The sequence below is a fragment of the Chionomys nivalis genome, chromosome 19, assembly GCF_950005125.1.
Source record: "Chionomys nivalis chromosome 19, mChiNiv1.1, whole genome shotgun sequence".
In the NCBI taxonomy this organism is placed as follows: Eukaryota; Metazoa; Chordata; class Mammalia; order Rodentia; family Cricetidae; genus Chionomys; species Chionomys nivalis.
The window spans coordinates 43,116,639-43,126,743 of record NC_080104.1 but is presented as its reverse complement, the minus strand read 5'-3'; positions in this window follow the sequence as shown (position 1 = coordinate 43,126,743).

Here is a 10,105-nt window from a genome sequence, read left to right as displayed (position 1 = left end):
GATTCCATGACGTTTCTTGTGGGCATGTGTTTACATAACCATTGTGCTTTTCCTTTGAGATGGGTTTGCTGGGGGAACAAATCTGTGAATAGCAGTCGGTGTGTAGGATTTGGTTAGAATTCACTAGTCTTCACTAAAGTGCATGTGGATCAGGCTCTGTCCTAATTTTCTTAGCAGGAGACATGGGGATTAGCAGAACAGAGCCCTGTGCTCACAGAGCAGGTGAACAGAGAGCAGGGTACCGTGGGCTGAGTGGGGAACAGCCAGCACCGATGCAAGCGGTTGTGAGGAGTGCTGTTTAGCCTGGATGAGGTAGAGACCCAGAATGCAGAACCGAGCAAAGAAGAATAAAGAAGAAGGTCTTTATTAGAGTGCTCCAGGGATGTTAGACTGAACAAGCTCGCAAAGGAACCTGGCTGGCACTTTAGAAGATGGTAGGAGGGGAGACACCAGAAGTCAGGCGGAGGGAGCTTTGTAGGTTGAGGACAGTTTGCATTTTATTCTAGGTACAATGGTTCGTGGATTTTTAGCAAGAGGACTGGTCAATCTGATTAGAATTTTTAAGAAACCAACTCTTACCAGGAGGCAGAGGCAGGCAGATCTCCATGAGTTCAAGGCCAGCTTGGCCAACAAGAGCTAGTTCCAGGACAGGCTCCGACACTACAGAGAAACCCTGTCTTGAAAAACCAAAAGAAAAAAAAAGGAGGGGGAGGAGGGAAGGAAGGAAGGAAGGAAGGAAGGAAGGAAGGAAGGAAGGAAGGAAGGAAGGAAGGAAGGAAGGAAACCAGCTCTTCTGATCTGAACATGGCCTAGTTGATAAGAGTGCTTACCCAGAATGCTGAATCCTGAGTTCAATCCCAGCACCACATAACTAGACATGGTGCTCCACACCTGTGGCCTCGGTATTGAGGGGGTGGAGGCAAGATGATCATAAGTTTGGGGTCTTTTTTTAGCTACCCATTGAGCTTGGGACCAGCCTGGGCCATGAGGCCCCATCTGAAAGAGAAAGAGAAGGATCGAGGAGGGAAGGGAGCAAGGAGACCAGCTCCTGAGGGGGATGGGTGGATACAGTTGATCCAAGTCAGAGACAGGGTGGCTTGAACCAGGGTGAAGGGGCAGAAGCAGAAGCCATGGGCCATGCCAGAGGTTTCTAAGGGAGAAGACTCAGGAACCACAATAAATCAAGGAAGCACACAGGTGAACTGTTTTTCTGTGGGGCCTGTGGGGTTGGAAGAAAGAGTTCTGTTTAGGTTGTGTTGAGTTAAAGATGATAAGTCTAAAATGGAATAACTGTTGTTCTAGCTTTTCGTGAGACCGTTTTTAGAAAGGAGAGGAGGAAGCCTGAAGGAGCCAGACAGGGCAGGACAGCTTCTTGAGGACAGATGTGACACCTAAGAGTGAGTTCATGTTTGTCTATGCCCCACTTGTGTATGGTGTCCTCAGAAGTGAAAAGAGGGTGTGAGGTGCCCTGGAACTGGAGTTACAGATGGTTGTGAGCCACCACGTGGACTCTGGGAACCACAGGGTTCTTTGCAAGAGCAGTAAGTGCTCTTAACTGCCGAGCCATCTCTCCAGTACGCCTACTCCTCCCTCCCCCAGCCTTTCTTGGTCCTGTCATTTTCATGACCTCATTTCAGTGTTTGTTCATTTAAAAGGTGCCCGCCAAGCTTGGGGTGCCACCCTTGGAGAACATGCCAAAACTCGACGGCTTTCGTCTCTACCTTTCTTCTTCCGAGCAGTGTTAGCTCCATTTCAGGGGGTAAACTTGCCAGGTAGGACAGGCAGCGACAGTAAAGCTGGTCATCATCACCGTAGACACCAGCCTCCTCTGCTCTTTGTCACTTGCTCTCTGTGGCTTTTCGGGCTTTAAGACTTTGGTTATCAGCAGGAATCAACACTGTGCTCACTCACTCCTGGTACACGCCTTCCGAGGGCTCTGGCTGCTTCCCCAGAGAGAGCTGTCTCAGATGTCCTGCATGACAGAACACAGCCAGCAGAGACGGTGGGCTTGTGTGCTGTCAAACTTTCTATATCTATGTGCTGTGACATTGGGCAGTCATTGAGTGGCAGGCCTCTTTGAACCTTGGATCTCTTCCAGAACGAAGCTAGTGGGTCAGTTTAGAGAGAGGCTGTGCTCCCGAGTAAGTCTTCACAAGCTACCAAGTCAGGTGGAGATGAGGAAGAAAATAGGCCTAAAACCCCACATTATCCGAACCGTAATTGCAACTATATAAAGAGGGTTTGCAGTTACCAGTTTTGTTTCTAAATAACTGTTCCGGGGTGGGCAATCTTTCTGTAGCCACTTTGAGGGAGCACCCATTTTTCATTTCTCAGAAGCAGTTTCTAATCATGAGCTGTAAATACGAACCCTCAAATGTTTGCACAACAGTGATATTTTTAAATGACCCACTGCGTACGGGTGCGTTTATTTGTCTTTTTTGGCCTGTTTTTAGCCTTTATGGCTGAGTCATCTTTCCAGCCCTGTTGTTTGTTGTTGTTGTTGTTGTTTGTCTTTGGTTTTTGGTGTTTGAGACAGGTCTCTCGACAGTCCTGGCTGTCCTGAAACTCACTACATAGGCGAGGCTGTCCTTGAACTCATAGCGATCCACCTGCCTGTGCCTCCCAGGTGTTGGGAATGCAGCTCTCATTCCTTTGCTGTCGTCCTCAGTAGTTCGAAGTTCCCTTGGCCTCACTGTGGATGCTGTGGCTTTGTGTGCATGTCAGTCCTCCTGTCTCACCTTCCAAGTGCTAAATTACAGCCGCGTGCCTTGGCTCCCTGTAGTATGTTTGTACTGTAAACAGTGATACGCAAAGAGAGGTAATCTCTGAAGAGAGAAAAGGAGCTCCATTATATTCACTTGTTTCGTTTTTTAAATTACTCTTTTCTTTGTTTTGTTTTCTTGAGACAGGGTCTCACTGCGTAGCCCTGGCTGTCACTCTGTAGATCAGGCTGGCCTCACACTCACAGAGATGCGCCTGCCTCCTGAGTGCCGGGATTAAAGGCATGCGCCACCACACCCGGCTGAAGCTATTTCTCAGTATTATTTTGACGTGCTAGGACCCTCCGTGCATTAAGCACAGTGTCCACCATTGCACTGCACCTCCAGGCACTGTTAGTAGATTTTGAAAACAGTTTCAAGAAAGAAACCTGAAACCCACTGTGTGGAGGTCCTAGGTTCCCCTCCCAGCACTGCACAGACCCAGGGCACACGCCAGCATCCCAGCACTGGAGAGATGGAGGTAGGAGGAACAGGAGTTGGAGGTTGCCTTTGGCTGCCCAGTGAGCGTGTGTGTAACTGTAATCCAGCCAGACCCTTCAGGCCCTTCCCTGCCTCAGGAAGGTCATGACCCAATATCGCATCCTTATCTACAGGAAACGACAAGGTTATATAATGCTCTGTGTAAAAGTGAGGCTGGAAACTAGAGTTAAGAAACCTGAGGTGCCTGCTGATGCAGTGGACTGCTGAGTGAGCTGTGACCTACAGACACCGCCTCCAGCTCGATCAGCGCGGAGCTCTGTCGGGCTTCCTTCTGAATGTCTCACTTGGGGTTCTTGGTATCTTTGTCTTTCCTGTTATCAACACATTTGTCACTATCAGTCATCTCTGATCTAGTCACCAGCAGCTGTTCTGCAGAAACACAGAAAATGGCACAGCCTTTGATCCCGGCACTCAGGAGACAGAGTCAGGCTGATACCTGTGAGTTCGAGGCCAAGATGGTCAGGGCTACACAGAGAAACCCTGTCTCAATAAAATAAATGTTAATAAAGATTGAGCGACCTGTATCAGAGGATGTGACGCGTCCCACAGCAGCCGCCGCATGTCAGCTCAGAGCTCAGTCTCTCCTGCAGTCTTGTTTACCTCTTCTCTATGGCTGTATTAGTCACTTTATGTTTGTAGCTTTCTTTTCTTTCCTTGTTCTTTCTGAGACAGGGTCTCACAATACAGCCTCTGAGTTTGAGGCTGTTTGTCTTGGTCTACATAGCAAGTTCCAGGACAGCCCCCTTCCCCACTGCACCAGAAAAAAGAACAGTTTAATGAAATAATGAAAACATTTCAAGACAAAGTAGAACTTTCGTTTGTTTGTTTTTTGAGATAGGGCTTCACCGTTCAACAGCCTTGGCTGTCCTGAAACTAACTCTGATACCAGGCTGGTCTCGAACTCACAGAGGCATATGCCTGGCAGACACCTGATTGTGGACAAGCCAAAAATACACACTAGAGAAAAAAAACAGCATCTTCAACAAATGGTGCTGTTAAAACTGGATGGCCAGCTGGGCAGTGGTGACACACACCTTTAATTCCAGCGCTTGGGAGGGAGAGGTAGGTGGATCTCTGTGTGTTCGAGACCAGCCTGGTCTACAAGAGCTACTTCCAGGATAGGCCTCAAAGCTACAGAGAAACCCTGTCTCGAAAAACAAAACAACAAAAACAAAAACTGGATAGCTGCATATAGAAGAATGCAAATAGGTCCATATTTGTTACCTTGGACAAAACTCATCTCCAAATGGTCCAAGGACCTCAACATAAGACCAGACACCCTGAATCTGGTAGAAGAGAAAGTGGGGATAGTTTTGAACTCATTGGCACAGGAGATGAGTTTCTGATTAGGGCACCGATAGCTCAGGCACAAAGAAGAACAGTAAATGGACTTCTTGAGACTGGGAAGCTGTAAGGCAAAGGGCATCAAAGATTTTAAGATCCTTATCCATGTGAGAGAGGGTTAGCATCTAAAACACAAAGAACTAAAAAAAATCAAAAATCAAGAAACTAAAATGGGGTGCAGAACTAAGGGAAGAATTCTCAAAAGATGAAACGCAAATGGTTGAGAAATAATTTCACCATCCTTTACCATCAGAGAAATGCAGATGAAAACTTGAGATTTCATCTTACACCAGTCAGAATGGCCAAGATCAAAAAAATAAATGACAGCTCATGGTGGTGAGGATGTGGAGTAAGAGGAACATTTCATTCATTGCTGGTAGGAGCACAAACTTGTACAGCCACTGCGGATGCAGTATGGCCGTTCCACAGGAAGCTGGGGATGGACCCACCTCAAGAGCCTGCCGTGCCACTCCTGGACATAGACCCAAAGGGCTCTGCATCATACTAGAGATACTTATGCATCCTTGTTCATTGCTGTTCTATCCCTAATAGCCCGAGATTGGATACAGCCTGGGGACAGAGGGGCAGAACAAACATCTTCAGCAGCCTCCAGTAGCCTAGCAGCTGCAGCCGCCCTGAGAGACGGTCCTGAGAGGATTCCGCTGGCTGCATCACAGTCCTGGGTCTCAGTCCCAAGGGAAGAATTCCCAGGTGACAAGCAGGCACTCCCTAAAGACTCCTGGAGAATATTCTAGATTGCCTCAAGGGAGGCAAGGAAAGGGAAAGGGAGTTATTTAGAAACAATTCTACTGACTTCAGGTACAGCCAGACTGTCTCTTAGGAAGCTGACATGTTTGAAATGGAGCAGGTACTCTATGATGGCCCATTTCATACCTAAGAAGGGCTATGTTCTGGTGAGGTCTGACCCGGAGGAACTCTCTGTAGGGTAGGATAGAAACAGCGATCCCAGCGCCTTTTAGCTCATGCAGTTCCACCACCGTCCTCAGGGTGGAGCTCGAGTGACCATATCTTCTGAGCAAAGGGAAGCCGCAGTGAACACAAGGAGGATGGAGCTCCAAGCTGCTCTCAGGAATGGAACCACCAGTGACTGCCACTGAGACAGTTGTCAGGCTGTAGAGAAAGGATCAAGCATTGTCCCAAGACTGATAAGGCTCACACAGGCCAGACTGTGCCAACTACTCCTGGGCACCCTGTACATGAGCACATGTCTCAGACGGCGAACCTCTGTCAGCCTGGCGAGGTTCTGGTGCCGGCTACTGGGGCAAATATTGTTCTGAGGCTGAGTCTGTAATTTGGTGGTAACTAGACTCTAATGCCCAAGGCCCTGCCTCCTCAAAACAAAACCAAACCCAAGCATTGTACATGTTTCTGTGAAGCATCTGGGAGATCAGTGGACTTGGAGTAACACAGAATTTCAAGGTGGACCTTGGGGTACCTGCCCATAATCCCAGCAAACATTCCAGGTCATCCTTGACCACATTTGAGTTTCAAATAAGCAACAGCAACAAAACGAAAGATCCCCTTGCAAAATGTGGTGGCCCGCGTCCAGTTAAACAGTCTTAAGGCTGCCATTCCCTGGAGGAGGAAGGATTCTGTTCCCAGATTGCCTTGAACGTAAGACTGACATCAGCTTTTCCTGGAAGTTCTGTCCTTTCCGAACTGCTCTGCAGGTTTCAGACTCCTCAAGACCCACCACAGCAGGGCCCATTTCCCTCAAATAATTAAGCTGTCTGTCGTTAAAGACACCAACAGTGGCATACACAGGCACGGTGCCATGCATTTGTGATCTCACCCTTTGGAGGTGGAGGGAGGATCGGAAGTTCAAGAGTTCAAAGCCAGTATCTCTTGGATTTGAGGGGAAGTGAGTCATGTGGGAGTGGGCTTGTCGCTGTCTTAACTATAATTGAGACATCAAAAACCTGGCAATAGTCTCCATTCATCTTAAATGTTTAAACCGGACGGTGGTGGCTCACGCCTTTAATCCCAGTGTTCAGTAGGTAGGTATGTGGATCTGTATGAGTGCATGGCCAGCCTGGTCTACAAGAGCTAGTTCCAGGACAGCCAGAAATACACAGAGAAATTCTGTCTCAAAAAAAAAAAAACAAAAACAAAAACCCTACAAAAAAAAAGTTAGTGTAAACTGGAATGTAGTGGCACACACCTGTGATCCCAGACCTTGGGAGACTGAGGCAGGAGGATAGTGAGAGACCAGCCTGGGCCATATCAGGAACAAACAAACCGTCAGTATTATTTTAGAGCAGGTGTAGGAAGCACTCCCAACCCTCTGGTCTGGGAATCCATCCACCAATATAGTCTCCTCTCTGTTCCCATGCAAGGACTTGTGGGTGTGGCACTGGAAGCCCAAGTTTATCACCAAGACTTGAGCCTGTGTCTCAGTCTTTTCCAGTCAACAGCTGTGACCTTTTGTTCGCTCAGCCTAGTTTTATGTCAGCTTGACATAAGCTGAAGTCATCTGAGAGGAGGGAAGCTCAATTAAGAAAGACTCCAGCCCAGCCAGCCGTGTTGGCACACACCTTTGGTCCCAGCACTCGCGAGGCAGAAGCAGGCGGATCTCTGTGAGTTCGAGGCCAGCCTGGTCTACAGAACAAGTTACAGGATGGTCAAGGCTACATAGAGGAAACCCTGTCTCGAACCCCCCCCCCCCAAAAAAAAAGAAGGGGTATAGAAACGGACATCCTCAGGTAGCAGGGCTGGCTCAAAGCTTATGGTAATGCTGAGAAAGGGGAAACTGGATGGTTACCCAATTCTTCACCGTTGTCAGTGAGGTTAAAGACAGCTAACGGTTGTGGAAGCAACCCAACTGGACAGGCCCTTCTGCCCGCCACACTCTTCTCACCTTGTGATTCCCACGTTCCCGAGGCTGAGGGAGGGCCAGTCCTCCTTAGAGGGCCCCCTCCCTGTCGCCAGCCCAGCAAACCGGGAAGGCTTCTGACCAGAGACCTAATCCAGAAATAAGGCTAAAACTTTTAGTTTCTGAAACTAAAAGTCGTGGGCAGAGAAAAAACAAGACACAGCACACTGCGGTTAGACTTCTTGTAGCCACGCTCGTTCCCTCTCGGTCTCAATTTCCTCTCTTGACCCAGGGCACAGGCAGCTTCAGCTTCTGTCGGGGCTTCCAGTCAAAGTCAGCTCCGACTGACTCGTCCGTGCGTGCGGTTTATCCAACCCAGTGCTCAGCACAGTTTTTCTGAGTATTTCTTTCGTGCAAGGCTCCCGTACTGAGTCCCCGTCAGGGAGCCCATGCCATCAGCCTCTGGGAATCCGTAGGAAGCTCGCCAACCGTGGGCTGGAGCAGCCTGGAAATTTCAAGGGAGAAGTGGGACTTTCTGGATACCAAGGGACTGGGAACAGGAGAGGCTGGGTATGATGAGCTCTAGCAGGGTTCACAGGCCAGGAGGTGATTGCCCTGCTGGAAGCAGAGGCCCACAGGGAGAACCGGGAGTAGACCCCAGCATCCTTTGGGAGGCCCCTGACAGCACTCGGAATAGGGACCTTTAGGATGTCCCCACCCCCGCATTCAGGGAATCTCTAAGAGTTTCCCATCTGGGACTTTCTGAAGCAGTATATCACTTGAGAATTTATGTACAAAAAAGAAAAGAAAGAAAGAGAGAGAGAGAGAAAGAAAATGAAAAGGCTAACTTTGTAGCTCTGGTTGACCTGGAACTCACCTTGTAGTTCAGGCTAGCCTTAAACCTCACAGAGGGCCGGGCGGTGGTGGCGCACGCCTTTAATCCCAGCACTCGGGAGGCAGAGGCAGGTGGATCTCTGTGAGTTCGAGGCCAGCCTGGTCTACAAGAGGTAGTTCCAGGACAGGAACCAAAAGCTACAGAGAAACCCTGTCTCAAAAAATCCAAAAAAAAAAAAAACCAAAAAAAAAAAAAACCTCACAGAGATCCACCTGCCTCTGTCTCCTTGGTGCTAAGATCAAAGGCGTGCACCATCCTGTTGTGCTAAATTTATGCACTTAAAAACATTTATTAGTTAGCATAAACAATGAGTTTTACTACAGCATTTCCATCCATGTCTCTCACAATCCTTGTTTGACACTTGGCCTGGGAATTTATGTCTTTTTAAAAAACGTGTCATCAAGCTGGGGATGTAGGTCAGATGGTGGAGTGCTTGCCTAGCATGCTTGAAGCCCTGGGTTTGAGCACCAGCGTGGCATAAGCCTGGTGGTATGTGCCAGTAATCTCAGCACTCACTCGGGAGGTGGAAGCTGAAGGATGAGGTATTCAGGGTCATCCTGGGTTAGATGGTAAGTTTGAGGCCTCCTAGGCTACAAGTGGGGGGCAGGGGAGAAAGGAAAGGAAGGAAAGAAAGAAAGGAGAGAGAGAGAGAGAGAGAGAGAGAGAGAGAGAGAGAGAGAGAGAGAGAGAATGGGAAGAGGGGAAGAAGACATATGTCTGGGTAAGGTAGGGTATACTCATGACCCCAGCACTCAGAAGGCTGAGACAGGATGTTTACATGTTTGAGGTTAGCTAGGGCTACTTAGAGAAACTGGATCTCAACAGCAAGAGAAAGGATCATTTCTTAGAGATGGTGGCAGAGAATCAACATGCCTGTTGCTGCGCAGGGGAAATCACAGAAGCCCAGTCACTGGCTTTGGAGGGGGCCCAGAGGGCCAGCATCCAGTGCTCTGTGATGTTGGTAGGACTGGATCATGAAACTTGGTTTGGGTTCAAGGTCTCCAAATTCTAACTGTGATTCTCCATACCTTGGAGATGTGTGTTATGGTTTAGCTCTCAAATGTCCCCCAATAGCTTATGTGTTGAAGGTTTGGGACCCAATATAACAGTGTTTAAAGTGGGCCTATGGGAGCTGTCTGGATCCATATGACTCTTACTGCATATGTAAAGTCACCCATTTATGGCGTTATAGCTTAACATTAAGGGGCTGTCCCTCCCCTCTGAGCTTCTAGAGCAGCGGTTCTCCACCTTCCCAATACTGAGACCCTTTAGTACAGTTCCTCCAGCTGTGGTGACCCCCAACCCTACAATTATTTTCATTGCTACTTCATAACTATAATTTTGCTACTGTTATGAATCATAATATAAGTATCTGTGGTTTACAATGGTCTTTGGAGGTTGAGAACCACAGTTCTAGAAGGTAAGCAGTTTCTACTGTCCCCACACTTCCACAGTGATGTGCTGTCTCCACAAAGCCCCCAAACAAGCAACTTGGCTGAGCAACTGTAGTCCAGAACTTGAAACTGTCAATCAAAACTCTTTCCATCCTATGTTATTCTTGCTTGTGTATTTTGTCTCAGTGAGAGGTAAGCCCTACAGGTGCTGGTGTCTGACACCTATGGTTATCCTTCAAACCACTAGAACACACTGCCCTGTCACATGGGATGGCCAAGGCAGAGGGAGGAGGTCCTGGTGGGTCTCTGAGAACCACACCCAGCTCCTCTTACAACTGTGAATGATTTCTTGTTTTTGTTTTTTGAGACAGGGTTTCTC